The 12,161-nt window shown below is 45.6% G+C and overlaps 1 pseudogene; it reads left to right on the top strand.

The window, feature by feature from the left end:
* Positions 1 to 8,993: 8,993 nt before the first annotated feature.
* Positions 8,994 to 9,562, top strand: LOC150040693 (zinc finger and BTB domain-containing protein 1 pseudogene; annotated as a pseudogene).
* Positions 9,563 to 12,161: the final 2,599 nt, after the last annotated feature.

Below are 12,161 nucleotides of genomic sequence, written 5' to 3'. Positions count from 1 at the left end.
GTAGTGATGCAAAATTTTTCCCGTATAATTGGCCCAAGCAATGGCCCAAGGATCGCAATGGGCGAATAGCCAATCTTGTTGTTGTAAATTATATGGGACACAGATAAAATGAGGTTCCTGACCTAAATATTTACGGGAATCCACTCGGCACATGTGTATCAGATTAGCTACCAATTCGTAGTAGGGGGTCAGCACTTTGCCGGGTGTTGATGGTAGATAAAGCCATAAAAGTGGGCCATCCTGCCACAATACAGCAGTTGGGGAGTGAGAAGTAGCTAAAATGTAAACTCCCCAGGGTTTAGAATAGTCACAATAGGTCATTTGTTGCTGGGAAATTGCCTTTTCTACAATTTGGATGGCCCTCCTGGCGTCAGGATTTAATTCGCGCAAGGATGTAGGGTTGGTATCTCCTTTTAAGAGATCAAAGAGGGGTTTTAACTCTCCTGTGGAGAGCTTTAGATAAGGCCGAAGCCAATTTATATCTCCTAAGAATTGCTGAAAATCATGAAGAGTTCTTAAGTGTGAAGTTTTTAATTGTATTTTTTGGCTTTTAAAATAGTGTGGGCCTAATATATGGCCTAGATATGTAAAAGGCGGGTGTTCCTGAACCTTTTCAGCTGCTATTACAAGGCCAAAGAGGCTCAGATCCTGCTTTAGTTGTCCAAAGGCTTGTCGTACGACGATAGGGTCAGAACAAGCCAACAAGATGTCATCCATATAATGAACAATATAAACAGAAGAAAATTTTTCACGAGTGGAAGAAATGGCTCTAGCTACAAAACTTTGACATAAAGTTGGGCTATTTGCCATGCCCTGTGGGAGCACAAGCCAGTGATATCGCTTCATGGGTTCTTTAAAATTAACAGAGGGGACACTGAAGGCAAAGCGCTTACAGTCTTGAGGCGCCAGGGGTATAGTATAGAAACAATCCTTCAAATCTATAATAATCTTATAAGTATCCTTTGGGATTGCCATGGGTGAAGGCAAGCCAGGCTGTAGGGCCCCCATCAGTTCCATTGTGGCATTTATTTTTCTCAAATCCTGTAACAGCCTCCATTTACCTGACTTTTTCTTTATAACAAAAATTGGAGAATTCCATGGAGAGTTAGAAGGGGCCACATGCCCCAAATCCAGCTGCTCCTGTACCAGCTGCTGTACTGCAATGATCTTTTCTAGTGAAAAGATCATTCAACCCATACCGGTCGTTCAGAGAGCCAATTTATGGGATCAGCATGAGGGGGAGGGCAAACGACAGCTCCCGTCAAGGGATACCCCAATCCTTGTCTCGTAGGGTGAGACTGGGGTTGGAGTGGCTCTAGCTCCCCCTGTGCTGCTCGGCCTAGTCCCCTAAAGGGAAGGAGGCCTTGATCAAGTAACTGCTTAGTGACCGCAGCACTAGGACTAAACATATACACTCCCATTTTTTCCATGATATCACGACCCCATAAATTAATTGGCAGATGATCCAAGACAAATGGCTGAAAATGACCAGAGTGCCCTTCCTCATCTCTCCAAACAAGGATCGCACTGCTCTGCTGAGGGTCAGTTGCTTGCCCAACCCCCTGTAGGGAAGTCATAGAGGTTGTCAGGGGCCATTGGGCTGGCCAATGTTTTTTAGATATCACAGACACATCTGCTCCAGTGTCTAATATTCCTTTAAAGGGCTTTTCTTGTATAAATATAGTCATCTCAGGCCTCTCTTGTTTTATGCTTTGTACCCAATAGATATCAGAAGATCTAAATCCTCTCTGTCCACATGGGGAATTAGCAGTCTCCCCGGGAGGTAAAGGCACAAGTATTAATTGTGCTAATTTTTGACCGGCTGGGATCGATACCACGTGTTTCGGGGCAGAGGCCATAACTTTGATTTCTCCAGTAAAATCCTGGTCAATTTTGCCAGGTGTAATCTGTATCCCTTTAAGGGCTGAGCTACTTCGCCCTAACAGCAATCCAGCCACTCCCGGGGGAAGGGGGCCGAAGACCCCCATGGGGAGAGCTTGTGTCCCCATCTCTGGGGTCAATACTGAGCAGGTGGAGGAACAGAGGTCCAATCCTGCACTTCCTGGGGTGGCACGGAGGAGGCCGGAGACTGATCTTGGGGGGTTGTTAGAAGATGCACTTGTGGCCGAGAAGAGGGAGGGACTGCCCCATGGTTTTGCGGGGCCAGAGGCTGGCCCCTCCTCCAGTTTCCCGAAAGCGGGCGGCCATTGCGATCTGTTCTTGACCTGCAATCTTTAGCCCAGTGCTTCCCTTTACCACAGCGTGGACATGTGCCAGGTGATTTTTCTCTCTTTTGCCTGGCCTGGCATGGGCATTGCGTCATCCAATGTCCTATTTGTCCACAAGAGAAGCAACGCCCTGGGGGTCTAGCAGCCCGAGAATGCCGCTGACCTCTATATTTTAGAGACTCAGTAACAGTCTTTCCTTGAGGAGCGGCGGCTAAAGTAAGGCCTTGTACATGGGAGGGTCCAATATCAGCACACAGTGAAATAAAGTCCGTGATTCCTCCCTTATTCCTATGGGGTCTGATAGCTGCCTGACAGGCGGCGTTGGCATTTTCATAGGCTATGTGTCTAACTATAATCTCCCTTGCATTCTCATCTTGTACTAGGCGGTCTGCAGTCTCCATTTAATCGAGACAAAAATTCTAAATAAGGCTCATTTGGTCCTTGTTTAACTTCTACTAGATTTTTTGTACGATTGGAATTGCGTAACTTTTTCCAAGCCTCTCTCGCCGCAGCATTTATTTGTAAATAGGCCTCCTTTGCATAACCCAATTGATCTTTGGTGTTTTTATAGGTTCCCTCTCCTAACAACTGATCAACAGTGTAAGGCAGGTTCTTAGACCTATTTGTTTCAATTTTAGCCCGACACTGTGCAGTGAACTCTGTCTCCCATAATAAGTACTCTCCCGCACTAAGGCATGCTCTGGCAAGCCGCTTCCAGTCATTTGGGCATGCAATACCAGCACACGCGGCCTCCAATATTGCTTGAGTAAAAGGGGCAGTTGGCCCATATTGGGAGCAGGCATTTTTTAAATCCTGTAATAGTTTAACAGGAACAGGTTGATGGTATACTTGTTCATCATGATCAACTAAACTAGGGAAGCATCGAGGCCCTGAAATACCTTCCCTCTCTCTAGCAGCCTGAGTCAGGTTTAATTGCGATGCACTGTGCCTGGTTGTAGTGCCTGTTAAAAGGGACTTGTTGCTAGGGCCTTTAGGCTTGCCTAAAGGTTGAGAAAGGGATTGAGGCCGTAAGGCTGCAGCCGGAGGCGGTGGGTGTGAGGGGTAAGGTTTAGAATCAGACACCATAGTGGCCTGAGGGTCATATTTCTTTCCTACTTCTGAGGGGGCTCTCTGCTCTGTCCCCATTTTCGATAGAAAATGTAGGATTTCTTCTAACTTCTTCTCCATCGTAGCCATTCGGCCCTCCATTGACTCATCATAACTTTCCTCCTTGGTATTCAAACCTGAATTCTGATACTCAATATCTACTGGTTGTTGTTCCGTTTGCAAGATCTCACTTAGACTCTCTTGGGCTGCGGCATATGGCTCAGCCTCAGGTTCTTCAGAAGGGTCCTTTAACTCATAAAGTTCCCTTAATTCAAGATTAAATTCAGCATCTTCATGTAGAGGATCTATGTATTTACTTACTAAATTCCATACAGTAGTAGCCTCTATTGGGGTCTTTTCGGGGCCATATACCTCATAATAATCTTGAATTCTTTTTCCTATCCGCTGCCAGGCTTTTTGGAATGCCTCCTCTACAGACCTCGGGCATGCTTCCTCGAGAAACTATAGGAAGCTCTGAAGCACCCCCTCTTCCACCCACGTTCCGTGGGCTTCAAATAGGCCTGTTAAGATCGGTAGAAATAACTCATGGCTATTAGCTTGACCCATAATTATTACTCCTGACTATACTCTCTTAATAGTCCTACGATGTGTTACTCACCACAGGGAGGGGTCCTTCACCTTCGTCCCAGATTTTCAGGGTCCCTGTTCAGGCGCCAGATGCCGGGGCCTCCCGGCAGCAAATTGGGGTTCCTGAAATAAGGGGCAGGGACTGGAAAAATTAGAAGAGAGACAAACACATCGGGTCCAGGAGGTCTGCAGCCCAAGCAAAAACTGCCGCCTCGTTTATTCTTAACACAAAGTTTTTATCCCCTCCCGAGACCAGGGCCCTCCCAGGTGTTACATCCAGATCGTTAATCAGGGAGCTGTTGAGGGTTACATTCATATGGTAAATCTCAGATCAATTGAACAGGAGAAGGCCAAAAAACAATAAGACAATCAAGCAATTATCTGATGCAAATCAAAGTACAGTTTGTTTCCACTCTTGCTCCCGACAACTGGGCATTGTCCCTGAGCTCTGAAGCTCAAGGCTACCGCCCTACCCTGGAGCACAGCCCCACTTCCTGTTTTCTACTGGTTAATTGAATATAAGTGTCTAACGTTTTTTTAGTGTTACAGATCCTCATATCTCAGCCTCCTGAGTATCTAGGATTACAGGTGTGAGCTACCACACATGGCTTGTTCTTTTATAAATACTGTATTTTATTGTAAGAATGATATATAGAGGGGTTACAATTATATTCATCAGGTAATGGGTATATTACTTTTTGAACATTGATACCCCTTTGAGTATTGTTCTTGAGATTGTTTTGCTCAAGGCTAGCACTCCACCACTTGAGCCACAGATCTATTTCTGGGTTTGTGGGGAGGCGGAGTTAATTAGAGCTAAGAGTCTCATGGACTTTTCTGCCGTGGCTGGCTTTGAATCAAAATCCTCATATTTCAGTCACCTAAATAGCTAGGATTATAAGCATGAGCCACTAGCATCAAGCTCCTGAACTTATTTTGAACTAGGATCACCAGATCATTAAAACCACAGTTGCTGACCTCTGGAAGCTCATGCCTACAATCAGTGCATAAGACTTGAATTCAATGCCCAAAATTGGTACGCATGCACACACACACACACACACACACACACACACACACACACACACACACAAAACAGGCATTTATAGCCTCTAGATATTTTCAGAATCAAGCCAACCATTTAACAGTATACATACAGATAATACCTTTCAATTACAACTATCAGATTACAAACCAGCTCGCCCAGAGTGAGACAGAAAAAAAGGCATGCACATTCACAAAGTTCAAAAGCCAGGAACTAGATAGAGTTAAGGACAGTCCCCAGTTACACAGAGCTATGTGTCCAAACAGACCAAGAAGGTGGGAGGCAAGCTCACACCTGTAATTACAGCATTCTCTACTCCAGCCATTGGGAGGCTGAAATGTGTGGCTAAGGAGGAGGATTTTGAGTTCAAGGGAAAGCTCAGTTACATAAAGAAACTCCATCTCAAGAAAGAAGGAGCTGGGCATGTGGCTCAGTGGTAGCAGGCAAGAGGCTCTGGCATAGAAAACAAATATAAGTAAAATCACAGAGGGGTAATGAGATGTTTGCTTTGGAAATGTACACAACAGCAAACCAAGAGTCCCAATGGGTACAAACAAGATTCCACCATAGGATAGGTTTAAAATCACAGACTCTGAACAACAGTCAAATCTATGTAGTTGTATTGCAATAGAGAAGACATGCACAGTTTTAATCAGGGATCAAACATATGCAATTCAAGAGGATTTTTCAGAACAATTATTGAATACACATACACACACACACACACACACACACACACACACACACACCTCACTGTAGCCATCAAACAAGCATTTAGAGCTAGACAGAGTCCAAAGCCTGACGGACCCAAAATTAAATTCACAGAATCAGCTGTGAAAGTTTCAGTCACAGACACAATTGGAATGACAGTATACAAGACCCAGCTGTCACACATCACATGGCCAACCAGATATAATCAGCCAATAAAAGAGTCACAGAATCAAATCTATAGAGTTCACAGTACACACACACACACACACACACACACACACACACACACACGCACGCACGCACGCACGCACGCACAGCAGCAGCAGCAGCAGCAACACACAATGGACAATGGACATTCAGAATCCACTGCCAGCCAGAATCATCCAGAACACTCCCAGAATTAGCATGTGGTCCATGTGTCTTCTAGAGTCAGAAGAGGATGTGTACTGTAAGCATTTACCATCCACAGGCAACACCACCTGACTTGGGTTGTCAAGTCTTTAAACAGAATGACTGAGAGGCTTGGCACTGATGGCTCACATCTGTATTCCTAGTTATTCAGAAGGCTGAGATTTGAGAACCATCATTAAAAAAAAACTGGGGCAGGAAGTCTGTGAGACTCTTTTCTCCAATTAACTACCAAAAACCTGGAAGTGGAGCTGTGGCTCAAGTGAACAAAAAGTCTTAAAGGGCAGTTAGAGACCCGGAGTTCATGCCCTAGAATTGGCACAAAGAAATATGGTGGCTGCACCTAATACCTTCTGAATGTAACTGTAACCCCTCTATACATTATCCTGACAATAAAAAGAGAGAGAGAGAGAAGCTAAGATGAAAGTGCGAGATTCATTCTACCCAAATCAGTCAGCTGATGCTGTAAACAAGAACACATGTCCCACACATGCTGCCAGCAGCCCTGTGCAAAATGACCTTGGTTACATTTTGTGTAATGTAATCACAGAAGAGAGATTAAACCAGGCAGTTTGGATTCAACTAGAGATGTTATTACATAAAACTAAAAGGACAGTACCCTCTGATAGTACCTGTAAAAGAGGAGCAAGCTTTCCCCCCTGTTGGCCTGTCAAGAGGCAATATTTCAAGTGTTGAGTATTTCTCAGCCTGACAGATATTAATTCAGATTTCCACTTTGCCAGCATCTAAATACTGAGTACTGTCAAAGCTTCATTTGCTCAGCACATCTGTTCATGCAGTCTATTACCTTGAAGCTCTGCTCCCCACCAATTACAGCATCTCAAACCACCTTACAACCCGTAGAATTCTGGTGGCTGTTGAAAAAAAAAAACCAAATAATTTTGAGAACATTTATATTTCACGGCTATTAATTTATTTCTGTTTATTTTAACATCTTAAAAATAAATTTTTATTTATTTATTCAGTTGTGGGACTTGAACCCTGGGACTGAGTACTATCCCTGAGCTCTTCAGCTCAAGGCTACTGCCTTACCCCTTGAGCAAAAGCACCACTTTCGGTTTTCTAGTGGTTAACTGGATATAAGAGTCTCACGGACTTTAGTGCCCAGGCTGGCTTTGAACCTTGATCCTCAAATCTCAGCGGTCTGAGTAGCTAAGATTACAGGCCTGAACCACCATGCCCTGCAAGAATGTAATTTTTGAAGGTGAGTGAATGCAAATAATTTTTTCATAAGATACTCCAAAAGGGCTGATATAGTTTATATAATACACAATTCAAGATCCCCTCAAGGGAAGTCCATGCAAGGTTTATAGTAAATAAACAGGGGCTGAAGTTGTAGCCCAGTAGTGGGGTTGTTTGCCTGGCATGTGCAAAGCCTTGGGTTTAGTCCTCGGCACTGTAAAATAAATAAATTAATAAATGTTATGTAAAGGTCCTACACACAAAAAAATATGTTGGCTGTAGCTGCAGGTCCGTTCTTTTGAATGGGAGGGAGCAGACCTGCCCCTCCCACACTACACAAAGCAAACAAAGGCGCTGTCAGGCACCTAGGTCCCAATCCCTGCTCTCTTGTGCAGCTTACCTCGCGGGCAGTTGAGCAGTGGAACTACGTGGTCACGTGCCTGGTAGCTGGGAACCCGTGGCACTGGAGTACTGGACTGACGTGTGTGTGCGCGTGCGTGTGTGCGTGCGTGCTTACGCATGCACCTGCCCCCGGGAGTGGAAGCGCGGGAATTGGCTCGCGCTGAGAGGGCAGGTGCCGCAAATCTGCTGTCGTGACTGTGACTGTAGGCAGAAGCGTGGGAATAAGCTTGAGCGTCACGGGCTTCCCACACGCAGTCGCATGATCCGGGGACTTCTCACAGAGTATGCCAAAGCGTAGAAATCACTTCAGTCTGGCGGTGGGGATAGGAAAGGATGCTCGGTGGGACTGGGGTGAGGGCTCTGGGCCTGTGAGACACAGTGATTGGGGGGGGGGCGGCCAGGAAAGAAACAGGCTGATAATGAAGAGGCTTGTGAGGGAAATTACTCAGGGCCAGAGTTGGTCGGGCCCGCGGAAGGCAGAGTGGGGAAGCATGGGTAATGAGTGTCCCGGGTGGACAAGATTGCTTGCTCCCTCAGAACGCCTTAGGGCGTACCGCGGCAGAGACCTGAGGGGACCGGAGTTCTGGGTGTAGTGGGGAAGAGGCCTGGCACCTCTAGAGAGTCAGGCGGTGCACAGTTCTTTTCAGCCATGCAACCTGTAGAGGAGTGGTCAGGACACCGCCATAATGGTCCCCACGGTGCAAGTTGTGTCACCTTGTTGCAAAAAACGCAGTTAGCCCGGCCCAGTGGCTCACACCTGTAATCTTAGCTACTCAGGAGGCTGAGATATGAGGATTGAGGTTTAAAGCCAGGCAGGGCACTAAAGTCTGTGAGACTCTTATTTCCAATTAACCACTAGAAAACCAGAAATGGGGCTATGGCTCAAGGGGTAGGGTGGTAGCCTTGAGCTGAACAGCTCAGGGACAGTGCCCAGGCCCAGAATTCAAGCCCCACGCCCAACAACAACAAAAAAGAATTGGTGATTATGGATGCTCCTAACCGCCAGCGACAGAGTGGGTGGCATGCGAACCAGAGGGAGAGGAAGGCTGGTGGAGAAGCCCAGGGAATCTGGTGGGCAGACTCTTGGAGTCACCAATTAAGCTGGGCTGGAGTGGCTGTGAGGCAGCTGGAGTCCTCAGTAGCACCACACTTAGTGGAGCCTGAGTCCAATGCGCATGCGTCTGGACGTCTGGCCCATGTGCCCTCTCTACTGTCTCTTCCCGGTTTTCCCGTGGCTGTTTAACCTTAATCTCCCTACAGTCTCCACAGTACTGGTTCTTGCTGTGGCTGGCGTTCAATAGATGATAGCAAAGCCTAGTCACAGCAACTAGTTCTTCAACAGCTAAACAACCAAAGAGAATAGAGCTTTTCTGTGATTGTTGCATTGCAACTGATGCCATTTTCTTTCAATCACACGGAGCAGTTCCAGAGACTTGTAGCTCCTATTTTAAAATGTTTTTCATGAATCATGAGCACAGTACTTCTCATCTGAATCCTAGCACTAGGAAAATTACTGCTCACTGCTTTGATCACTTTGCATTTTAGGTACCTAGGAAAGATGATGACAGTCCCTTTTAGGTTTGAGAAATTCAAAGTGGCAATGAATGTTCTTGACTGCTTAGAAGATACATAGGATGCAGACTTTTCTAGTTCAAAATGTTCGTCTGCTTCCAGCAAGTAGAATAACAAAATGATATTTGGGGTAAGAATGAATGAAGACTGTATGACCAGAATGATATTAACAGGTGGGGTGCAGAACGAAGTTTAACAGTAAATACACTACATATTAGCTGAAGGAAAAAATTTACAATTTGGTAATTTTCCTCAATCAACATTACATGTATATAAAAAAATTTCTGTGTCACACTAGGAAGGAAGATGGCACCGAAACAATAGGGACCCACAAAAAGAATCGGGGAATCCTAGAAGCCAACTATCTTAAGAAATCAACAACTACAAGTTTAAGAAGCAACAGAGAAATATACAAACCACAAAAGAAACACAGATAAAGCTTATATCCAACGCTCTCAAAGAATCCAAAACACGAGGACCCCTCCCCCACCTCGAGCAGGAGCAGGGGCATGGAAGCCCTAAACTCCACCCAGCAGCAGAATCCAGATGCAGGAATTACACACAGACCAGTCGTACACAGACCAGGCGTGCATAGACAGCGGCTGAGACCAGAGGGGAGGCGAACGACCCCCCAACACCACGGAGAAGCTCACAGCCAAACCCCAATGAGTAAGTAGCCCATGGGGTTCCCCCAAACCCTTCGGGAAAGCAGAGCAAATGGGAAACTTACAGAACTTAAACCCAGACCCTTCTCAAACGCACCCAAGAATGATTGGCAAGTGTTGGGGGAGAACAGGAATTCAGAATCTGCCCCTTCCCCCAACAGCCCCCTCCCCCCAGGCCATTGACTGGAGACTGACAGGCGGGCGGGCACTAAGACCCAGCACCCCAACAACAGATGTGGAGGTGTTCCTGCTCCCACCTGCCCAACAGCCTACTCACCCAGGCCACTGAAACTGGAGAGTGAGGGGCACTAGGACCCTGTGTTCCAACAGTAGGTGGGGGTGTGTGTGCATGCATGCCTGCATCTGAGTGAGCCAAAACTCAGTGGGGTGCCCTCCTGCTGGGAGCCTCTAGCAAGCCAGAACCAGGGGGGCCTTCCTACGGAGTCAGAGAAAGGGGTACACTCTGCTCTAGTACAGAAAAACAGAAGAGCAGGGATAGCAAACCTGAAACACAGATGAAAACTGGAGGGCAGACCAGCAAGGGCTGAGCTCCTGCTCTGAGAACCAGAAAGGCATGGCTCCACCCTCAGAGCCCACATCCTCAGCTGGGCCCCGCCCCTGGGAACAGGGCCGGCAAATCAGTGGCTGGGCTAGCTGAGTCCTAGGTGCCCAGCTGTGCACAGTCTTTGAGAACTTGTGGACACACCAGCAAAAGCTGCAAGCTCAGTCCCTGTCAGCAACGGAATTAATATGGCTGAGAACCACACATATACACAGATAGCTAAAACCACCTGCCCCAGACCAAGTAGACAGCTGCCTAGTGACCATGGAGCGAACTCCTCCAATGTGGGGGAAATCACAACAACAAATCATGAAATATATAAAGAACCAAAGTCCCACACAAATCCCAAAAGGAAACAAGAGTGAAGGGACAAGAGAGATGTCACCATCCAAAGAAATGACACCTGAAGACACTCAAGACATGACTCTTTTCAAGGAGATGATTACAGACATGACTAAAGAGATTAAAAGCAGAACTCCAAAAACAATTCCAGGAACATAAGCAGGAAATCAACAAGGAGTTCCTTGATTTCAAAAGAGAAGTGGAGACAAAAATAGACAAAGCTTGTATTTCCCTAGATGGAAAGATAAATACCCTCAGAGCAGACATGATGGGCTCAATGTCCACAATGCACACTAAAATGGAAGCGCTAAGCAACAGATTGACTGAGATGGAGAATGGGACATCAGGAATGGAAGATAAAACACAATAGCTGGAACAGAGAGTCAGCAGTCAGGAGAAATCACTCAGAATTCACCAAAGAGAAGTCCAAGTACTGGCAGACGCAGCCAAGAAACTAATCTTCGTATAATAGGAATTGATGAAGGGGAGGAGTTTCAAACAAAGGGAATGCAACACTTATTCACCAAGATTATAGCAGAGAACTTCCCCAACTTCAAATGGGAAAGTCTCACTCACATTACTGAAGCCTTTAGAAACCTAAGCAAACAAGATCCCAAAAGGAACTCGTCCGGACACATTTGTGTAAAAACATTAGACCTGAATACTAAGGAGCTGATCTTAAATGCCACAAAAACAAAGAGCTATACTACAATGCAAAAAAAATCAGCATCACTTCAGACCACTTTATGCAAATCCTAAATGCAAGAAAAGCTTGGAAAAGTATCCTTCATGCCCTGAAGACCAACAACTGCCAACCCAGACTGATATATCCAGCAAAACAAGCATTTACATTTGAGGGAGAAACAAGAATATTTCATTCCAAAGAGAAGCTATATGAATATTTGCACAATAAACCAGCATTACAAAGAATATTAAATAATCAAGAACAAATTGCAGAACAGCAAGACTTCCCATCAAGAAGCTATCACCTATATATCAGTAAACACAAATGGGTAAAAAGAGAGAGAAAGAAACACAGAAGGAAAAATAAATAATGACAAAGGACAGTAACCACTCCTCTATAATTTCCCTAAATGTGAATGGGCTGAACAATCCAATCAAAAGACACAGAACAGCAGACTGGATTAATAAACAGGACTCATCAATATGCTGCTTCCAAGAGACCCACCTCACTGCCAAAGACAGAAACAAACTCCAAGTGAAAGGATGGAAAAGAATTCCACTCTAACATACTGTGCAAAAAAAAGCAGGAGTAGCAATCTTTTTTTGCCAGTCTTGGGCTTGAGCTCAGGGCCTGAGCACTATCC

This window comes from Megascapheus bottae, chromosome X, assembly GCF_031878675.1.
Source record: "Megascapheus bottae isolate mThoBot1 chromosome X, mThoBot2.hap1, whole genome shotgun sequence".
NCBI classification, from domain to species: Eukaryota; Metazoa; Chordata; class Mammalia; order Rodentia; family Geomyidae; genus Megascapheus; species Megascapheus bottae.
The sequence above is the reverse complement of the archived record's forward strand: the minus strand, read 5'-3'. Positions and strand labels throughout refer to the sequence as shown.